Source organism: Emys orbicularis, chromosome 15, assembly GCF_028017835.1.
Source record: "Emys orbicularis isolate rEmyOrb1 chromosome 15, rEmyOrb1.hap1, whole genome shotgun sequence".
NCBI classification, from domain to species: Eukaryota; Metazoa; Chordata; order Testudines; family Emydidae; genus Emys; species Emys orbicularis.
Genome location: NC_088697.1, coordinates 10,589,843 through 10,611,529, shown reverse-complemented (window position 1 = coordinate 10,611,529; position 21,687 = coordinate 10,589,843). Strand labels below are relative to the sequence as shown.

Below are 21,687 nucleotides of genomic sequence, written 5' to 3'. Positions count from 1 at the left end.
ATCTGGTCAGAGTGTTTTTCCCAGGTGCCACTTATGCGAAATGACTCACCCCCACAGAGCTCAGGAGCTGGCTGGACAGGCTAGAGGCAGCCTGTGAGCAGAGACAGGTTCCCAGAGTGACGGACAGATGGGGACATGGGATCGACATCCCAGCCTGAGGTAGGACCAACCCCATCTCTGCCCTCAGAGAAAGGAAATGAAAATCAATGACCCTAATGACAAATTTCACCCCAGCAGGAAGGAGACAGCTCCTTTTAAAGCACATTTTGTGTTGGTTCCTGCTACGTACAGAACGGTTTGCTGCTGATGATTCCTGGGTGGTGGGGCTCAGGCTTTTGGCTTCAGCCCCAGGCCCCAGCAAGTTTAACGCCAGCCCTGGTGACCCCATGATAACAGGGTCATGACCTACGTTCCCTCTAAGTTGCGTGGCCGCCTATTAAGCCCTTCACAGGAGCTCAGGGCTGCAGCGGGGAGAGATACCTCTCCTCAGTGTGGACCTGCCGCAGTGGGGAGATGCACCCCTCCCCACCGGCCCCAGCATGGATCTGCCCCAGACTTGCCACTGACGAGGGAGAGGAGCCCTCCCCCAGCCTGGCCCAGCCCCGCCGGAGCTCCCACACCCAGGGAGAGGCGCCTATCTCCTGGCCCCAAGCTGCTGCAGTGAGAGATGGCCTGCATCCCAAACCCCAAATCCCCAGCCCAACCCCAGAGCCCGCAGCCCCACCCACCCCAACCCTCTGCCCCAGCCCTGAGCCCCTCATCCCTGGCCCCACCCCAGAGCCCACACCCCAAGCCAGAGCCATCACCCCCCCCTGCACCCCAGCCCTGAGCCCCATCCCACACTCTGAACCCCTTGGCCCCACCCCTACCACACGTCACCTCCATATTGGTGCACATAACAAAATTCATTCCGCACATGGACATGAAAAATTAGCGGGAACGCTGGGCACGACCCACTTTGGGGTCCTGACCCACAGTTTGAGAACCGATGCTCTATGCTGATGGGAGAGAGCTTTGCTGTCGGTGTAGTTAATCGGTTTCCCCAAGAGACGGTAGTTATGTCAGTGGGAGAAGCTATGTCGGTGGGTGTGCAAGTGGTGGTGTTTATTACGTTTAATCAAACCCCATTTTTAAAACCACCTGTGGTCGGGGAATAGAAAAGGAGCTTGCTGAAGCAGGGTCTGTCCTTCAAAGTCCTGGAGATGACTGAGTCCAGCAGAGCATTGTTATGGGGGGATAGCTCAGTGGTAGGGTTTGATGGCAGATCCAGTGGTCCTTGATTCAAATCCAAGTTGCTTCTTATAGTCCTGTTATCAGAAATAGGATTCAAACCTACTTTGTCTAAGGAAGTCTCTAATGGGAGTACACTACCATGCATGGCTTGACCATCTGGAGTAGGAAAGGAAGCCAACTCAGCATGTAACAAAGTTGGAGTCTGATTCGTCCAGCGGGAGAAGGCTATCCTTTTTCTATCCTTCATAAACAGCCCTCTTCTTTGGATTGCACTTTGCTGGGGATCTGGATAGGGGAGAAGCAGCTTCTGAGGGTTAATATGACACCGTATTTTGTGTTTATTCATAGATTTTAAAGGCAGGTTAAACCTCTGTGAACATCTGGTCTGACCTGCTGCCTAACAGTCCAGAGAATTTTACCCAGTGAGTCCTACATGGACCCCAACACCTTATGGTTGAACAAGGACAGATCACTCAGAAAGTCATTGTGTTTGGATGTAAAGATGTGAAATGCTATGGGGGGAAACCGGCCCGTATTTCAAGCTTAAATTCTGCAATTTCTACATCTAAGAATAAAGCTCAGGTCCACCCTGGCCATGAATTAAGCCCAGGCCTGCTGGATGGGAGACAAGAATTCTCCCACTGGACCACAAGTGTGCAAAATATAAAAAGTGACCTGTGCACTATGGGCCCTACCCACTGCCACAGGGCACAGGGGTGTGGCTGATACTCCTGGGAGCTCTCTGCTTCTGGTCAGAATGGAGTTCTTTGGGAATTAAGTCATTATTAGTGGGTTCAAGTTACATGTGCCCTGTGCCTTTAAGGGATTGGAGTAATGGTGAAGAGGTTAAAGGGCACAGAGCTGGGTAGCGGGGTGTGGTCCCTCAATAGTTGTTCTGCTCTGGTGAGACTGAGCAGGTGTGGGGATTGTGCAAGCTGTGGTGTTTATGTGTATATATAAAATTCAATGAAACCCCATTTTCAAAACCACCCATGTCTGGAAATGTAACATGAACTCTTTGAACTAGGGTGTGTCCTTCATAATCCTCAAGATGACTAGGTCCAAGACTACATTGTCAGAGGGAGTATAGCTCAGTGGTAGAGCATTTGACTGCAGATCAAGAGGTCTCTGGTTCAAATCCAGATGCTCCCTTGGTAGTTCCCTTTTTTCAATGGAAATATATTTTCATATTCATCTCCAGTATGTTCATGAGTTCCACTGCACGGCGATGCTTGAAATGAATTTAAACACTCAATGGTTTTCTCTGTAAATGTATAAAAACCTTGCAAATCTGTCCATCAGCTGAAATCACTTCCAGTCCCCTAAGTGTCTAGATTATTTTTTCATCAATTAAACAAAGGCATAATATGAATACACATTTGCAGATCCCTGTTCTCCAGGGGCTATGCTATGCAGAAGAACAAGAGCCACATCCAGTTGGGGTTCAGGAGTCTGATGGGCAAAGCCACCTTGGTGCAGGCTGAAGTCAGCAGCCCCTTGGCTCCTTCACACTCAGCCAGCAGCTGGGCCCCCAGGACAAGGCATGAGAAGAAGACAGCGGCTCTGAGCAGGAAAATAGCCACCAAGGAGCTGGCTAAAGCTGCCAAGATCCCCAGGAAGGCCACCATGCCCAGGGCTAGAAATAATCATCAGTATGTGCTAACTTCATCAGGGACCAAAAAAGCAGAGAAAAGCCCTCAAAAGGTCTAAGCCGCTGAGCCCCAAAAGGTGGTCAAGATCCCACATAAAATCAAGACAGTAGAGAGCAAAACTAAAGCCAACTTCAAACCACCCAAAGCCAGGGCTAAGAAGGTGGCCCTGAGAAAGAAGTGAAGAGATTTCCATGGGGATAACTCCTGCTCCTCTATTAGGGTGACCAGATGTCCTGATTTTATAGGGACAGTCCCGATTTTAGGGTCTTTTTCTTATATAGGCTCCTATTACCCTCCACCCCCATCCCGGTTTTTCACACTTGCTGTCTGGTCACCCTATTTGTGGATCACCATGGACCACCCAGAGACATCAAAGTCCTGCAGGACAAACAGCCCCATGGATAGTATAATGAAGTGGTGGCAGTGAGGGGAAGTGTTTCTCTTCCAAAGGGGAGGTGCTGTGTTTTGTGAAACACCTCCCAGGTGAGTGATGCGCTGACAGGGCAGCTGCCCCTAGCTCCTACATGAGTTCATTCTCTCTGATCGGCTTCTGCTGTTATTTCAGAACCAGCACCAGCGGGAGTGTGTCCCTGTCACTTCACCAGCTGTACAATAGGCTGTGTCTCCTTCTCAGCTTTGATTAATCCCAGTTTTTCATTTATTCCTACTGTGATACTCTCCCAGTTCTCTGCCTCATTCCAACATTTATGAGTTTGCCCTGCATAAGCTTTATGCAGGGTAAAACGGATTTATCTGGGTTTAGACCCCATTGGGAGTTGGGCATCTGAGTGCTAAAGACAAGCACACTTCTATGAGCTGTTTTCAGGTAAACTTGCAGCTTTGGGACAAGTGATTCAGACCCTGGGTCTGTGTTGAAGTGGACTGGAGTGTCTAATTCAGCAAGACAGGGTGCTGGAGTCCTGAGCTGGCAGGGAAAACAGAAGCAGGGGTAGTCTTTGCACATCGGGTGGCAGCTCCCAAGGGGGTTTCTGTGATCCAACCCGTCACAGGGGGAGGAATGGGCTAGTTTGTGTGACACTTGGTAAGTTCCCATTGCATGTGACTGAAAGGTGGACAAGAGCCAGTTACAAACATAAAATAGCTAAGTTTTAGCAAACTGCCTGTGACACATTCAAACCTTCCTGTACACACACAATAGAAATTGGGGCTCTGAAAAATGGCAACTTTCCTTTAACCCAGATCACTGTTTTTTGTAACTTCCAGAGGCATTGAAAGGGCAGCCGTTTAAAGATAATGTGCTTCTATTTCATGATCAGCAGCAGAGTCTCTGTAAATTTACCACCCATAGAGCTGGGTGTGTCTGCATCTAACTCATTGCAGGGCTAGACATACCATTCAGTAACATTAACGCTCTGTTAACAGAGCCTGGTGTGTCTGCATCTAACTAATTGCAGGGCTAGACATACCATTCACTAACATTAATGCTCTGTTAACAGAGCCTTTGGTTAGTGACAAATAATGAGACTAATCCCTCACAGCTGTAATTCCACTGACTCCAGTGTTCTCTTTCCGTGTTTCTGGTTCCAAGAAAATAAGGAAATTAAAACAACCTTCAGAACTAAAATGCCATGAGAAAGTGGGAATGTGGATAACTCAAATAATTCAGTTTCTTCTGTGTCTTGTGTGCATGTGTAAAAGGCACAACACATTAATTTATAAGCACATCTAGAGACTGGGAATGGCTGAGCCATTACACACATTGAATCTATTTCCCCATGTTAAGTATCCTCACACCTTGTCAAGCTGTCTGGAATGGGTCATCTTGATTATCACTACAAACGTTTTTTTTCTCCTGCTGACAATTGCTCATCTTAATTAATTAGCCTCTTAGGGTACGTCTACACTTACCTCCGGGTCCGACGGCAGGCAATCGGTGTTCTGGGATCGATTTATCGCGTCTTGTCTAGACGCGATAAATCGATCCCGGAAGTGCTCGCCGTCGACGCCGGTACTCCAGCTCAGCGAGAGGAGTACGCGGCATCGACGAGGGAGCCTGCCTGCAGCGTCTGGACCCGTGGTAAGTTCGGACTAAGGTACTTCGAATTCAGCTACATTATTAACGTAGCTGAATTTGCGTACCTTAGTCTGAAGTGGGGGGGGGGTAGTGTGGACCAGGCCTTAGAGTTGGTAGGGCAACTCCCACCTTTGCATGCTCTCTGTATGTGTATATATATCTCCTTACTATATGTTCCATTCTATGCATCCAATGAAGTGGGGTTTAGCCCACGAAAGCTTATGCTCAAATAAATTTGTTAGTCTCTAAGGTGCCACAAGTACTCCTGTTCTTTTTGCGGATACAGACTAACACGGCTGCTACACTGAACCCTTTAAATACCATGTGGTACATTAACTATATCAAGTGAGTTGTTCAAGGCACTGACTTTTCCATGCATTGCCCGGAACATATTTTTAATATTATTTAAATGCACCCAACTCATTGAACATAAAGTTGTTTATTTCATTCTTGTGATGTGTGTTGGTAGCTCAAATAATGAAGTTTATTTTCACTCTGTGTGTGTGTGAGGTACAACACAATAATTTACTAATGCTGAAAATGTTCCTTTCTCCCTCCAGAACTGCCTTGGAATCACCTTCCCTTTGTAGATTAATCTACTCCTGTGTCTGCATGAGGAAAATATTGTTCTATGAAAAAAACATTGTTTATTTAAAAGGACTGACACCGAATGGCCACACGATGGAGCCACAACATCAGGAATGCAAAGCAACAGGCTCCTGGTTTGCACATTGATGGTGACAGGGGTTGAACTCAGCTCCCCTCTGTTAACAGACACATTTGTCTAACTCTCTGAGGCCAAACATAAGTTTGAATGACTTTGCAAGGCTAATGAAAGGGGACTTTGGGATTGATTTCACTTGTATACAAATGCAGCATTTGTTGGTATAAATAGCAGCATGGGCTGGATAGAGAATGGAGCCAGACCCTGATTTGCCTGGTAGCAAAGCCTGGCTTCTCAGCTCTGGGTAACCAGCGAGGTATTAGAAAAGCTGTTTTGTGCTGGCTTGGTACATCTAAGTATTGGAATATCCACCAGCTTTGGGGATTGTCTGCCCCATTCTTCGCAGTTCACCCTAATTGAGTGACCTCAGTTGGCTCCCCTGGGACCCCGGTCATGTGCAGTTTTCCTCTTAATAGATAATTTACCGTTAAGTGTATCTACATAATTTCCATTTGAATTAGAAATAACCAGAGTCTATATTGGGGCTGTTTTCTTGTATACATTGTGTCTATCACACAACCCCCACCTCAACTTTTTGAATGAGGAGTTATTTCAGAACTCCTTAGTCCAAAGGGGGGAAATTACATCAAAGAAACGTCTCAGGATTAGCGAACCTTTCCTATATTACTAACAAAAAGAAAAACTATATCTTTTAGTGTTCCAATATAATTCGGGTTATTACATAATTAGTCTCTTACTCTTTAACCAATAATTAACGTCATGTTTAATTTCATTTTCATTTGTAAAAATAACATAGTCAAGGTTTTACAACATCTTATCATATGTGTTAGTTTCTTTTCATCCCCATATCCACCAAGTGAACCCTTTAGTAAAGTTGCAGTTTATCCCAACATAGGTGCCTTCCACTTCTGTGAATTCATTGATCGCTGGTCTTCTGCCGAAAGTGTTGGTGGAAAGAATCTTACAGTATGCAGAAAGGTTTGCATCATGAGAAAAGGCACCTGTACTCTGTTTTCACAATTTGTAATCTTTCAAAATAGCAAGAGATGGGGGGGGGGGGGCGAGAGAAGTGGTGCAATTGCATATGACACGAGCAAAATGAAACGACAAAAGCATAGAATCAATACTCAATGTTTGCGTATCCTGCACTCTGAACTTGGAGCCTGACACATTCATCCCTTCATGGGTAACCTTTCCTTTCACAGCATGAAATTCCTTGTTATCCAACAAGGGAGCCAGATTGGGATTCATGGGGAAGAAAGTCCTCAGAAGATGTTAGCCAGGTAATTTTATAACCCAAAGCAGTGGTAACTAATCTGATTTTATTTAGGCGGTATCAGGAATAAATTAATGGGGGCAGAGCTCTGCCGTTTGATAAATGATTGGCACAAACGAGTGCTTTTATTTAAAACTACTTTTCTATTAGTTTTAAGCACACACACACACACACACACACACACACACACACACACACACACACACACACACACACACAGGCTGTAGCAATAGAGTTAGAGCATTTCAAACATTTATATTTACCTAAAGTTTGAAATGGTTTCGAGGAATCAGCAACCAGCCTTCTGGGGACCCTCTCTCTGTCCAGTTGCTGGGGAGTTTAGATGTCACATTCTTGCCCAAAGAAAAGTTGCCTTGGACTGCTGTAAAACACACTTTTTAACTAAACTTTTTATAGTTTTTTTTTTTATATAAAGCATATAACTTATAATAGCCCTGATAGGCTAACAATTTTATTTAGCAACAGCCAATAATTTTTTATTATTATTAGCAAAGCCGCTTTAGCAAAAAAAAAAAAAAAAAAAAAAAAATTACAAACACAGATAACCAGAATTAAGGTAATTTTTACATACCCCCCCCTTTTATGAAATTGTTCTTTTTTTATTTTAGTTAGTAAAAACGGAGCTTGCAGCTGTTTTTGTTCTGTCTGTCTGAGGAAGACCAAACTATTCCTTTGTGGTGTTCTTGCTTCAGGCTTATAGGGGGCGAAGTCCACCAGATGCATGTGCAAATCCAGTTCTCTGATAACATTCCCCTCCTTGAAGGTCTTATAACATGAAGACCTTCACTTATAATGCATTCAGTAGATTACTAGTGAGGCGGCCCAGTATAGGCTTACGGCTTTTAATTGAGACCGAGCAAAGATCTTTTCGCTTGCGTCCTTAACTTTTGCCTCTGATTTTTGCCTTGTTAGTGGCCAGATTTTATATGGTCTTTCTTAGGAAAGGGCCAGGGTCTGTAAAACCACAAGCTTTGCAGCCAGTTAATTTTCTTTACTACCCAGTACGTCAGTGCCAAGAATAAAACAAACGCCTGAAACATTAGGAGTCCCACAATTGGATGTAAGGCCAAATTAAAAATCCCCATTGCCATGGGGGACCATTCCAACAACGTTATTTTACCATTTCTATTTTAAATTTTTGCTAATCCTTTAAATTATTTATTTAATTTTTTGAGGGGAGTAATGGACAGTGACTATGATTTTATTTAGCAACCTGTAAATAATTTTAAAATGGTAGTGCCCAAATTTATTTCAATGGGTACAGGCATTACATTTTAATAGAATGTGTATTTCATTTTTAATTGACAATATTTTAATTTAGGCATTTAAAATTACTTTTTAATAGCTGTAATATGGCAAAAATATTTTATGTGGATTATGAGGTACATAATACACATAATTATTGGCTCTCGGCATTAACTTTTAAAACATACATAATTATTACCCACATATACTAATACAGATTTATTTGCAAATTGATAAATGGCATAATGACTATTTTTTTTTAAATTAAACATATATTTTGTGGCTGCAAGCTATTTTTAGTGCATTTATATTTAATTTTAGGTTATTTAAGCAGGTTTGTAATATTGTTTTTTACCTTGGACTTGTTTGTTACCGATACCCTGTGGTTTATGGGCCTTATTACGATTTGATTAACAGTAAGGCCCTATCTAAGGCACGCTCTCTCTCTCCCTCTCTGTACCTATAATGGGGGGAAATTATTTTATTTTAGCTTTTGATATTAGTAAAATAAATATAGTGATTTTTTAGAATTTTTTTATTATAGGTAATTTTTTTTTTTTATTAGGACCATGGTATTATGTAACTACTCTATTATTTAAATATTTTTTGTTTTTATTATAATTTTTTTTTAAGAACTCAGGGCTTTTAAAGTGCAGGGCAAAAAAAAAACCCTTTTATTTTCACTATTTGTAGTTTTTGCCTCCCCATGTTCCAAGTTTGGGGCTGAAAGAGATGGTTTTAGCCTAAAATGAATTGGCTTTTTCCCTGGAGCTGTTTGCTTAGGCACGCCATTTCACAAGCGAAAGCACTTCAACTCACTACAATTAAACAACAGACTGTCAGTTTCCACCTAGTGACAACTGTACCCACCTGGGTAGCCTTTAATTCCTTCCACTAACAAATCTGCTCCTCCCACTAGCCCAGGGGTAGGCAACCTATGGCACGTGTGCCAAAGGCGGCACGGGAGCTGATTTTCAGTGGCACTCACACTGCCTGGGTCCTGGCCACCGGTCCGGGGGGCTCTGCATTTTAATTTAATTTTAAATGAAGCTTCTTGAACATTTTAAAAACCTTATTTACTTTACATACAACAATAGTTTCGTTATATATTATAGACTTATAGAAAGAGACCTTCTAAAAACATTACAATGTATTACTGGAACATGAAACCTTAAATTAGAGTGAATAAATGAATCATAGAATATCAGGGTTGGAAGGGACCTCAGGAGGTCATCTAGTCCAACCCCCTGCTCAAAGCAGGACCAATTCCCAACTAAATCATCCCAGCCAGGGCTTTGTCAAGCCGGGCCTTAAAAACCTCCAAGGAAGGAGACTCCACCACCTCCCTAGGTAACGCATTCCAGTGCTTCACCACCCTCCTAGTGAAATAGTGTTTCCTAATATCCAACCTAGACCTCCCGCACTGCAACTTGAGACCATTGCTCCTTGTTCTGTCATCTGCCACCACTGAGAGCAGCCGAGCTCCATCCTCTTTGGAACCCCCCTTCAGGTAGTTGAAAGCAGCTATCAAGTCCCCCCTCATTCTTCTCTTCTGGAGACTAAACAATCCCAGTTCCCTCAGCCTCTCCTCATAAGTCACGTGCTCCAGACCCCTAATCATTTTTGTTGCCCTCCACTGGACTCTTTCCAATTTTTCCACATCCTTCTTGCAGTGTGGGGCCCAAAACTGGACACAGTACTCCAGATGAGGCCTCACCAATGTCGAATAAAGGGGAATGATCACGTTCCTCGATCTGCTGGCAATGCCCCTACTTATACAGCCCAAAATGCTGTTAGCCTTCTTGGCAACAAGAGCACACTGTTGACTCATATCCATATATGCAGACTCAGCACACCACTTCTGAAAGGTTGCCGACCCCTGCACTAGCCCCTTGTGTATACATGAAGATAGTGTGATTACCACCAAAGTGGTAGTGATTCCGTAAATGAATCCCACAGAGCATTTGCAAGCCAAAGCATGATAGAGTCCCGATTCTCACTCATTCCCATGCTGATATTTACTTTGTTCATATCCAAGCCTTTTAATTTTACTGAAGTGGGATTATATTTGTCCAATGGGCCTAAAAGAGTGATTTGTTTTGCCAGGATATTGGGATTAGTAATGATGTCTCCGGTATTGTTTACTTCCATGGTTATTTACAGGAAGTTTCTCCATACGCCTCAAACACAACAGGTTCCAAAGTCACAACGCCAAGGGAGCTGATACAGAGGATTTTTCAGGTCCAGCATCAGTGGTGCTGGTTTGTCATCTGTCATCATTAGCTGAAGCAGAAAGAAAGAGTGATTTGGGCTCATGTAAATTAGTGAATCTGGAGTGGTGTCAGGGAAGCAGAATGTTACGGTGTATATAAGTATGGAATTTGATTGGTAATTATAGGAATTTAAATAATGAATATCGTTTTAAGTGGGCACAGTGAGGGAAAATAAAATAGCGTCCGCAAGAAATGTTCAGCCAATGGCAGGCAGGCAGACTGGGCTGAAACAAAGGTCACTCCGAACACCTGAAAGGAGAGGTCCGTCAGGTAGAACACAGGTCTTCAAACAAGTCCAGCTCTCAAGGAGCAGGTTTTCAATCAGGTCCACATTCTGAAGCGCTCGAAGCTGATTGGTGGGATAATTGTATTTAAGGCACAATGCTGACAGGTTTCTGTCTGTTCATTGGAGGGAGAGGAAGGTGCGCCGGAGCAAAAGGAAGAGATCAGAAGAAGGAAAGCACCTAAACGAGCTAAAATCACAGAAGAACCAAGGGAGAAGAAGCAGGAGCAGTGGCAGCACCAGGTTTTGACAGAGCAGAAGGATCTTTACAGAGGGAGTGAAGCCATCAGGAGAAGTAAGCCTAATGATTTTTAGACTCCAATTGAAGTGTGTTTGTGTATGCCCGAGTTAATAAAGCTGGATGTCTCTGTGTGTACGTGTCTATATGTTTAACGTTTAATGCCTTGCTGTCAGCATTCTGCACGTGACTAGACATTACATGCAGAATATAACCAATTAAAACTGTGTTCACTGTGTAGTATTATATGTGACAAAGTTCCTCCTCTATCTTGGTGGGTCCTGCGCTTATTGGCGGATTTTCTTGCCTCAGAGATTCACCATGTGGGTTGGGGAACAGCCCAGAGACCTTCCCCTCTGGAAGAACCCACAGTCCACGTCAATTGGGAGGTTTGGGGGGAACCCGGGCCCACCCTCTACTCCGGGTTCCAGCCCAGGGCCCTGTGGACTGCAGCTGTCTATAGTGCCTCCTGTAACAGCTGCATGACAGCTACAACTCCCTGGGCTGCTTCCCCATGGCCTCCTCCAAACACCTTCCTTATTCTCACCACAGGACCTTCCTCCTGGTGTCTGATAACGCTTGTGCTCCTCAGTCCTCCAGCAGCACACCCTCTCACTCTCAGCTCCTTGCACCTCTTGCTCCCAGCTCCTCACACTCGCACCACAAACTGAAGTGAGCTCCTTTTTAAAACCCAGGTGCCGTGATTAGCCTGCCTTAATTGAGTCTAGCAGCTTCTTCTTAATTGACTCCAGGTGTCCTAATTAGCCTGCCTGCCTTAACTGGTTCTAGCAGGTTCCTGATTACTCTAGTGCAGCCCCTGCTCTGGTCACTCAGGGAACAGAAAACTACTCATCCAGTGACCAGTATATTTGCCCTCTACCAGACTCCTGTACCCCACTGGTCTGGGTCTGTCACATATAGTATTGCATATTTTAATATCATAGGATTGCGTATTTGAATATGCACATGTACTAATCGGGTTTGTATTGAGGTTTATTCTTCTTGATTACAATAAGTCACATATATTAGAGAATATTGTGCTAAAAATTATTTTGTTTTGAAGATATTACTTCCTGTGTTTTAATCCTTTGAGTGGAATGCTGTATCTGTGTCCTCCAAAGGGTTAACATAGCTAGTCTGTTCCACCTCCTGTTGCCCACCAAAGTAGACCATGCTGATAATTGAGTTGGTAGGACGGGAAGGCCATTTTGGGGTGCCTTCGGCCTGAATTTTGCAGTAACAGAGCAGGTTTGCAATTCAAATGCAGCACAAAGGAGTGCATCCTTTTAAGATATGTTTAGCATTTACACGGTTAATAATTAAAATGACAAAGCAATATATATGTGTGTGTGTGTGTGTGTATATATACATACACAGTGATGAGCTGCCAAAAAATTAACAACCGGTTCCCTCCTCCTCACCCCACAAGGGGGTTGTGGCCCCCCCGCCCCCCAGGACCCCTGCCCCATCCAACCCCCCACATTCCTTGACGCCCCCCCGGACCCCTGCCCCATCCACCCCCTTCCCTATCCCCTGACTGCCCCCTGCCGCCCCATCCAACCCCTCCTCTCATTCCTGATGGCCCCCTGGGACCCCTGCCCCATCCAACCACCCCTTCTCTGTCCCCAGAGTGCCCCTAGATCCCCTGCCCCTGACTGCCCCCCACCACCCCATCCAACCCGTTCCCTGCCCTCTGACCACCCCGACCCCTATCCACCCCCCCACACCTGAACTCCCCTGCCCTCTTCCAACACCCGCTCCCTGCCCCCTTACTGCACTGGAGGCCGGGCCGGGGCCGAAGCCGCTCGGCTGGGGCCGGGCCGAAGCTGCTTGGCCGGGCCCGGGGCCGAAGTCTCTCCGCCGGGGCCGGAGCCGCTCGGCTGGAGCAGGACTGGGCTGGGCCACGCCGCACTATGCCGCACCTCCCTGGAGCCCTCCTCACGCCCCCCCCCACCCCAGCTTACCTTGCAAAGCCGCCGCTTGTTCTGAACCCTCCCAGGCTTCCCGCGTGAACATCTGATTCGTGGGAAGCAGGGGAGGGGGAGGAGAAAGGGGGGCAGAGCGTTCAGGGGAGGAGCAGAGGAAGCAGAGGTGAGCTGGGGCCGGGGGCGGGGAGCTGGAGCTTTACCAGTTGTTAAATTTAAAAGCCCTTTTAGAACCAGTTGTCCCGCGTGGGACAACCGGTTCTAAAAGGGCTTCTAAATTTAACAACCGGTTCCTGCGAACCGGTGCGAACCGGATCCAGTTCACCACTGTGTGTGTGTGTGTGTATGTATATATATGTGTATGTGTGTATATATATGTATATATGTATGTGTATATATATGTATATATCAGGAGGTATTATTAAACATGTAAGCTAAACGTATTAGTTTTTACTCAGACCCTTTTTTGTCTGAATTTTTTTTTTTCCGGGAGGGGCCTTTTGAACTTATAATTGTGCTTTGAACACCCACTTGGAGCTCAGCAAATTCATTAGCTCTGATTTGCTTAGGGATTGCTGGGATTGTTGTTAATTTTGCCAGTGAGTACATATTTTCTTGACGAGTGGGCAGTTTTTAGTAACATAGGGAACAATTCCACCAGATCGTCCCGATACTGCAAAGCCCAAACTAGAGCCAAAACCTTCTTTTTACATGGGGTGAATTTCTTTTTTACTTTACTTAAAGTTTAGGGGCATATGCCACAGGACAGAGCCCAGTACATCATAGAATCATAGAAGATCAGGGTTGGAAGGGACCTCAGGAGGTATCTAGTCCCCCCCCCTGCTCAAAGCAGAACTAACCCCAACTAAATCAGTCCCAAGGATTTGTCTGTTTGGGTGACCACGTCAGGAGTTTAACTGAGCAAGAAAACTTTGTTGTGGCTTTAGTCAACTCAGCATCAGCTGGTGGGGATGCTGACCCGCGGCTAAGGGGAGATAGCATTGAGGTCTATAAAATCATGACTGGTGTAGAGAAAGTAGATAAGGAAGTGTTATTTACTCCTTCTCATAACACAAGAATTAGAATTTCATCAAATGAAATTAATAGGCGGCAGGTTTAAAACAAACAAAAGGAAGTATTTCTTCACACTGCGCACAGTCAACCTGTGGAACTCCTTGCCAGAGGATGTTGTGAAGGCCAAGCTATAAACAGGGTTCAAAAAAGGACTAGATAAGTCCATGGAGGATAGATCCATCAATGGCTATTAGCAGGATGGGCAGGAATGGTGTCCCTAGCCTCTGTTTTCCAGAAGCTGGGAATGGGTGACAGGGGATGGATCACTTGATCATTACCTGTTTTGTTCATTCCCTCTGGGACACCTGGCATTGGCCACTGTCAGAAGACAGGACACTGGGCTAGATGGACCTTTGGTCTGACCCAGTCTGGCCGCTCTTATGTTCTTATGTCAGTGCAGCATCTCTCAAACTGGGGTCCACAGGCCCTGCTGTTTAGGAGCTGAGTCCTTCATCTTTTATGCAGAGACAAGGACTCTTTTGTGTCCGGACTTGGATGAAAGTTCTTGTCACTGATGTCTTCCTCTGTTTTATAGCACCATAGTAATAAGAAGTGGAAAAGTGATAATAGGAGATGTTTTGTGGGATTCCCAACCTTTAAGGGTGACCGGGATTGCCACAGCAAAGCTCCTGCTGTGGCCCCCGTTCCAAAGGTTAACACACTACCACGGGAAGTGGCCGATGCTCCATCACTCCAAATCTTCATGTCAAGACTTGATGACTTTCTGGAGGATGATTTAGTCCGGCACAAGCTATTCAGCTCAATCCCACAGTAATTGGATGAGATTCTTTGGCTTCTTACACATGAGGTCAGACTAGATGAATTTATAATCCCTTCTTGCCATAAAACCTATGAATCTATAATCAATATGAGGAAGGACTAAGGGAACATGCTACTGTTTGTGTTGTGATCCAGAGATGGGAATACCAGCATTTATCCGCATGCCCTCCGGCTGTGTGCCCTGGGTCAGCTGTAGCTGTAATCGGATGGTGGAGGGATTAGTTGGAGCAGCCTGGCAGAGCTGTGACTGTGGTATGCAGAGAGGTGCATGTGAACCCTGAGGGACCGAGTCTGCCCCATGTCAGTGCTCAGTGTTGTAGGCTGTGTCACTAAAGGTGCAGAAGGGTGCGTTCTTGTCAGGGGGATTGTCAGCGCTCTGGTGGGATACATGCTAGGGGTCTCCAGGGCTCAGTGAGGGGTACGTGAAGGCGACGATGCAGAAGGAATTCTCGGGGTGACAGTAAAGAGAGGGTAACATTTTACAAGTCTGAGATGGTTTGTGTGAAGTAGGCTCTGTGTTTGAGCATAAGCAGCTTCTGTTTGCAAGGATGGAGCTAAACCCAAGTTTTGCCTTAGTAGAAAGACGATGTTAGAATTTGTGCTGTTCTGCTCCTGGGCTCTGTTCCCGCAGTGTTGTGTAGCAGGGGAGGGGAGAAAGCTGGTGTGTGTGTCACTGGCATGTCGGGGTGATGCTGAAACAGGGCAGAGTTAAGGTTACATTGTGAGGTGACGTGAACCTTAACTCTGCATTTCCCCTTCTAAGAACTATGGGGACGGGAATCCTTACCCAGCGAGGTCACATTCTCGTAGTTCTCCTGCATGACGTCTCCATAGAGGGCTCTCTGAGCGGGGTCCAGCAGAGCCCACTCTTCCTCGGTGAAATACACAGCCACCTCCTCGAAGGTCACTGGCCCCTGAAAGAGCAAGAGCCCCCCACTCAGTACCTGCTGCCCCACTCACAGCCCCACTCTTCGTGAGGCAGCAAGGCCAATTAATTAGAAGCTCTGGGAGGCCCAGAGTCCCACCCTCTTCAGAGCAGCCAGGAGGCATCAGGGTGAGGGGAGAAAGCGAGAGCCCTTCATCCCTCCCAGCAAAGAGAGGGGACAGGGGTCCTCACACTCATCACACACCTACTAGCCATAGGCTGTGTCATAACTATAAAGGGAAGGGTAACAGCTCTCCTGTGTACAGTACTAAAATCCCTCCTGGCCAGAGACTCCAAAATCCTTTTACCTGTAAAGGGTTAAGAAGCTCGGGTAACCTGGCTGACACCTGACCCAAAGGACCAATAAGGGGACAAGATACTTTCAAATCTTGGGGGGGGGAAAGGCTTTTGTGTGTGCTCTTTGTTTTAAGGGGTGGTTCGCTCTTGGGACTGAGAGGGACCAGACATCAATCCAGGTTCTCCCCATCTTTCTAAACAAGTCTCTCTTATTTCAAACTTGTAAGTAAAAAGCCAGGCAAGGCGTCTTAGTTTTACTTTATTTTCTCAACTTGTAAATGTACCTTTTACTAGAGTGTTTATCTTTGTTTGCTGTACTTTGAACCTAAGACAGAGGGGGGTCCTTTGAGCTCTTTAAGTTTGATTACCCTGTAAAGTTATTTTCCATACTGATTTTACAGAGATGATTTTTACCTTTTTCTTTAATTAAAAGCCTTCTTTTTAAGAACCTGATTGATTTCTCCTTGTTTTAAGATCCAAGGGGGTTTGGATCTGTATTCACCAGGAGTTGGTGAAAGGAAGGAGGGGGGAAGGGTCAATTTCTCCTTGTATAAGATCCAAGGAGTTTGGATCTGTATTCACCAGGGAATTGGTGAAAAGTTTCTCAAAGCTTCCCAGGGTAGGGAATGGTGGCAGCGGACCAGAACTAAGCTGGTAGTTAAGCTTAGAAGTCCTCATGCAGGCCCCTACATTTGTACCCTAAAGTTCAAAGTGGGGATACAGCCTTGACAGGCTGATACAGGGGATGGAGCCCCCAGCAGGAACCAGAGACAACTCCCTGGTGGGAATCAGAACACCCTCCCCATTGCCAGCAGCTGGATGGGAGGGGATGGGGTGTCTCATTGGTGCCTCCTTCTTATCTCCGCGTACTAGGTTCGTGCTCCAACACTGAGAATCTGATCGTTTTTCCCGGCCCCGGGTCAGGGGGTTGTTTTCTGTTCCACAAATAAGGAATCTCCACCATAACCCCTGGGGGTCTGTTCCTATAATCTAGTCCCCAAGTAAAACAAGTCCCAGCAGGTTCGTCACCCCCTGATCCCCTCCCTTTCTCCAGCCTGTGGACTTCCTGCCCCACCTCCAGACTGAACCCCGCAGAAGCCCCAAACGCCTCTGGGTTTGCTGCCCCTCTCCCTCCAGCAGGAAAACACCAACAACTCCCTTGTGGTCCCTACCTGAGCCTCCTCTTCCGCAGCCATTTCCCTTCCCCTTCTCCTGGGAGGATGAGGCAATCTGGCACTAAACGTGGGTGTTATTCTACAGCCTGTCGGGGTGAGAGGGAGAACAGGTGAGAGTTCAGAAGGCACCTTAGTTCATGTCACATCTTGATTCCCCCTAGCGCTTTCCCTGGGGAAATAATCAGTCATTCTATGATTTTATTACAGAACATACACAACCCTTCCCACCAGGGCTAAACCCACGGAGACCTTTTACAACCCTGACATGGTCCCTGAGGGAAGCACATTTCTCCTGGAGTACAGGGACTAGGCATAGGCAGGTCTAGGACGAGAACAGCTGGGATTCAAATCTGCTGCCCGCAGCGAGCGCCCCCCCCTGAGTCCCCCTCCCTGCAGCACAGGCCCCCCCGCAGCACAGACTCCCCCTCCGCGCAGCCAGGCGCCCCCCTCCCACTTTGGGACGGGGCAGCACCCGCGCGCCAGGCACCCCCCGTCGCCTGGGCTCTGGCCCCGCCCCCCAACCCGGGGGCAGCTCCCGGCTCCGCCCCTCGCGCGCGGCGCGCTCGCTCCAACCGTCCTAACGGAACCGCCCCGCGCTGGGCCCGCGGGGGCGTCATTTCCGGTCTCTGCTGCCCGCCTCGCCTGCACTTCTCCCCGGTGCGGGGGGAGGCTGCGGTAGCCGGTAAGAGCCGTAGCCGGGTCAGTGCGGGCCGGGGCAGAGAGCGGGACGGAGCCGAGCCGGAGCTGGGGGGGTTGAACTGTTCCGGGGCAGCAGGAAATCCCCAGGGGGAGAAACCGGAGTCGCGGGGGGGGCGGAGCCGGAGTCGCGGGGGGGAGGGGGCGGAGCCGGAGTTGAGGGGGGCAGTAAGTGTGCGGGGAGGGGGCGGAGCCGGAGTTGAGGGGGGCAGTAAGTGTGCGGGGAGGGGGCGGAGCCGGAGTTGCGGGGGGGGCAGTCAGTGTGCGGGGAGGGGCGGAGCTGGAGTTGAGGGGGGGCAGTCAGTGTGCGGGGAGGGGCGGAGCCGGAGTTGAGGGGGGGAGGGGGCGGAGCCGGAGTTGAGGGGGGGCAGTCAGTGTGCGGGGAGGGGGCGGAGCCGGAGTTGAGGGGGGGAGGGGGCGGAGCCGGAGTTGAGGGGGGGCAGTCAGTGTGCGGGGAGGGGGCGGAGCCGGAGTTGAGGGGGGGCAGTCAGTGTGCGGGGAGGGGGCGGAGCCGGAGTTGAGGGGGGGCAGTCAGTGTGCGGGGAGGGGGCGGAGCCGGAGTTGAGGGGGGGCAGTCAGTGTGCGGGGAGGGGGCGGAGCCGGAGTTGAGGGGGGGAGGGGGCGGAGCCGGAGTTGAGGGGGGGCAGTCAGTGTGCGGGGAGGGGGCGGAGCCGGAGTTGAGGGGGGGCAGTCAGTGTGCGGGGAGGGGGCGGAGCCGGAGTTGAGGGGGGGCAGTCAGTGTGCGGGGAGGGGGCGGAGCCGGAGTTGCGGGGGGGCAGTCAGTGTGCGGGGAGGGGGCGGAGCCGGAGTTGCGGGGGGGCAGTCAGTGTGCGGGGAGGGGCGGAGCCGGAGTTGCGGGGGGGCAGTCAGTGTGCGGGGAGGGGCGGAGCCGGAGTTGCGGGGGGGCAGTCAGTGTGCGGGGAGGGGCGGAGCCGGAGTTGCGGGGGGGCAGTCAGTGTGCGGGGAGGGGCGGAGCCGGAGTTGCGGGGGGGCAGTCAGTGTGCGGGGAGGGGCGGAGCCGGAGTTGCGGGGGGGCAGTCAGTGTGCGGGGAGGGGCGGAGCCGGAGTTGCGGGGGGGCAGTCAGTGTGCGGGGAGGGGCGGAGCCGGAGTTGCGGGGGGGCAGTCAGTGTGCGGGGAGGGGCGGAGCCGGAGTTGCGGGGGGGCAGTCAGTGTGCGGGGAGGGGCGGAGCCGGAGTTGCGGGGGGCAGTCAGTGTGCGGGGAGGGGCGGAGCCGGAGTTGCGGGGGGGCAGTCAGTGTGCGGGGAGGGGCGGAGCCGGAGTTGCGGGGGGGCAGTCAGTGTGCGGGGAGGGGCGGAGCCGGAGTTGCGGGGGGGCAGTCAGTGTGCGGGGAGGGGCGGAGCCGGAGTTGCGGGGGGCAGTCAGTGTGCGGGGAGGGGGCGGAGCCGGAGTTGAAGGGGGGCAGTCAGTGTGCGGGGAGGGGCGGAGCCGGAGTTGAGGGGGGGCAGTCAGTGTGCGGGGAGGGGCGGAGCCGGAGTTGCGGGGGGGCAGTCAGTGTGCGGGGAGGGGGCGGAGCCGGAGTTGCGGGGGGCAGTCAGTGTGCGGGGAGGGGGCGGAGCCGGAGTTGAGGGGGGGCAGTCAGTGTGCGGGGAGGGGCGGAGCCGGAGTTGCGGGGGGGCAGTCAGTGTGCGGGGAGGGGCGGAGCCGGAGTTGCGGGGGGGCAGTCAGTGTGCGGGGAGGGGCGGAGCCGGAGTTGCGGGGGGGAGGGGGCGGAGCCGGAGTTGCGGGGGGGCAGTCAGTGTGCGGGGAGGGGGCGGAGCCGGAGTTGCGGGGGGGCAGTCTGTGCGGGGAGGGGGCGGAGCCGGAGTTGCGGGGGGCAGTCAGTGTGCGGGGAGGGGGCGGAGCCGGAGTTGCGGGGGGGAGCCGGAGTTGAGAGTGGGGGGCGGGGGGTTGAACTGTCTCAGGGCAGCAGGAAATCCCCGGGGGGGAGTTAATTGGATCTGGTCCCTGTTTGTGCCACTTGCTCCCCCCCCCAGGTCACACGCCCCACACTCCCCCCCCCCCCCCCGTTACAAACCAGGACCCACGGGGCCCTCCCTGTTCCTTCCCTGGGAGCAAATCCCAAATCTGGGACCCGCTTTTCTCCGCCAGTCTCACAGGTTGGATCCAATACTCTGAGATTTGCCCCTTTTCTCTCCCGGTGTCTGTCCCTGACTGAACGTCCCCAAGATCCCCCCGTCGCTCTGATTATCAAATACCAACAATCCCAGATTGACCCCTCCCCCCGATTCTCCAACCCGGGTCTCAAATCTGTGCCCATGTCGCCCCCTTTTTCTCTCTTCACTCATCAGATACTGATGGGAAACACACTCAGCTTTCACTTCATCTCCACCACTGACATCACCCTCCCCCTCATTTGTCACTTTTCTCGAATTTACAAAACTAGATCCACATTCCTCACATTTCCGCCCTTTTCTCTTCCATTTCTGAACATGGACTCAGATCTCAGGTTTGCCTCTTTCTATGTCATTATCAAACGGCAATTACAAATCCTGGAGGTTTAAGAGGGTTAAATTGCATAAGGATCATCTTCCTCCTCTCCTTTGAAAGTCATTTGTTCCCCCCTTATCTCTGTTAAAAGGTTTGCCGATGAAAGAGACCAGCCACATATTTAATACACGTCAAAGCCAGAGGCCTCCCCCTGTTTCGGGGATCAATGGGTCCCAGCTGGTAACAGGAGAGTTGGCTGGACCCTTTTCTTTTCTCCAGCTGGCACGGGATGAGGAGGTCTCTCTGAGTGCAGTGTGGGTCCAGAAGTTTCCCAAACCCCATGACAAATGGTCTCTGTGAGGGGCTGCTTCCCGCAGTGCTAAGATGCAGCCACCTCTGGGGTGAATCTATGGTGGCCATTATTTGCTAGTGACAGGGCATGGACATGTCTTCGCTATTTTGGCCTTCCATTCTCCTCTTAAAGATGCACCCCCCAGGGCTCCCTCTGCCTGTGTGAGTGGCCAGCAGAGGCTGGTGATAACTTTCTATCCATTTATCAGACACAGAGGTGAAACCACCAGCAGATTTTTGCTTCTCTTCCCTCTGGAAAACTGCAGGAACTTCCGGATCTGTAGGGAAAATTCTTGCCCTGAGTCCTTGTCCTAGATCTGGGGGTGAGGGAGGTGGGAAGGGGGTTAGGATCCCACACAGTGATCTGCTGAAGAGGATTCTGGCCGCCTCCTTTCTGAACTGTACTTCTGGTGTCATTGAGAGCAGTGTTAATCCGGAGTCACTGCAAGGAAAGACGAGGTGCCATGAACAATTGTCCCTCTCGGGAGGGGGTTTCATTAGCTGCTCTTACCACAGGGTTCTGCTTGTTGCTAAAAGAGGGAAGGTGGCTCAAACTCTCTGTCCTGGGTATTAGGATTCAGCTTCCTGGGTCAGAGGCTGCAGCCTCCATTGTGATCTGGGAGAAGAAAAGCCAGTTCCTGACTCCATATCCCCCCAGCTGGGGTGTGCACGGCTCGGGGGTCAGTGTCAGGGGTAATCCCCCAAAGTGACTCCTTTGGTTCTGCTCTTTTCTGGGGGCTTAAAACTGTGTGGGCTTTGCCTGGCAGGAGGGGCCAGGTCTACACTGTAAAAGAGGTCAAGCATGTTCCCAGCATGGCAGAATCTGGGGTGTCTGTCTGCAGGGAAAGGGCCTGGGGGAGTCGTGATGTGAAATGAACTAAAGTCTGTTCTGAAACCTCCACAACTGCCCTTCTCGCCCTGCCAGGCTGCAGAATGACGCCCACGTTTCGCTCCAGCTGATCCCAGCCTCCCATGGGACAGGGAAGGGAAATGGCTGCAGAGGAGCCAGTCCAGGTAGGGATCATTGGGGGGTTGCTGGTGGGTTCCTGCTGGAGGGAGAGGGGCAGCAAATAC

General features: G+C 49.7%; 1 non-coding gene and 1 pseudogene across 1 annotated transcript; both read left to right on the top strand.

Annotated features, from left to right (window-relative positions):
• The first annotated feature begins 2,313 nt into the window (after positions 1-2,313).
• On the top strand, positions 2,314-2,385 carry TRNAC-GCA (transfer RNA cysteine (anticodon GCA)). The gene has a single exon. It is a non-coding gene; the product is annotated as a tRNA-Cys (tRNA).
• Positions 2,386-17,727: 15,342 nt separating this feature from the next.
• The window catches only part of LOC135889358 (zinc finger protein 850-like), a 473,854-nt pseudogene continuing 469,894 nt past the window's right edge, over positions 17,728-21,687 (top strand).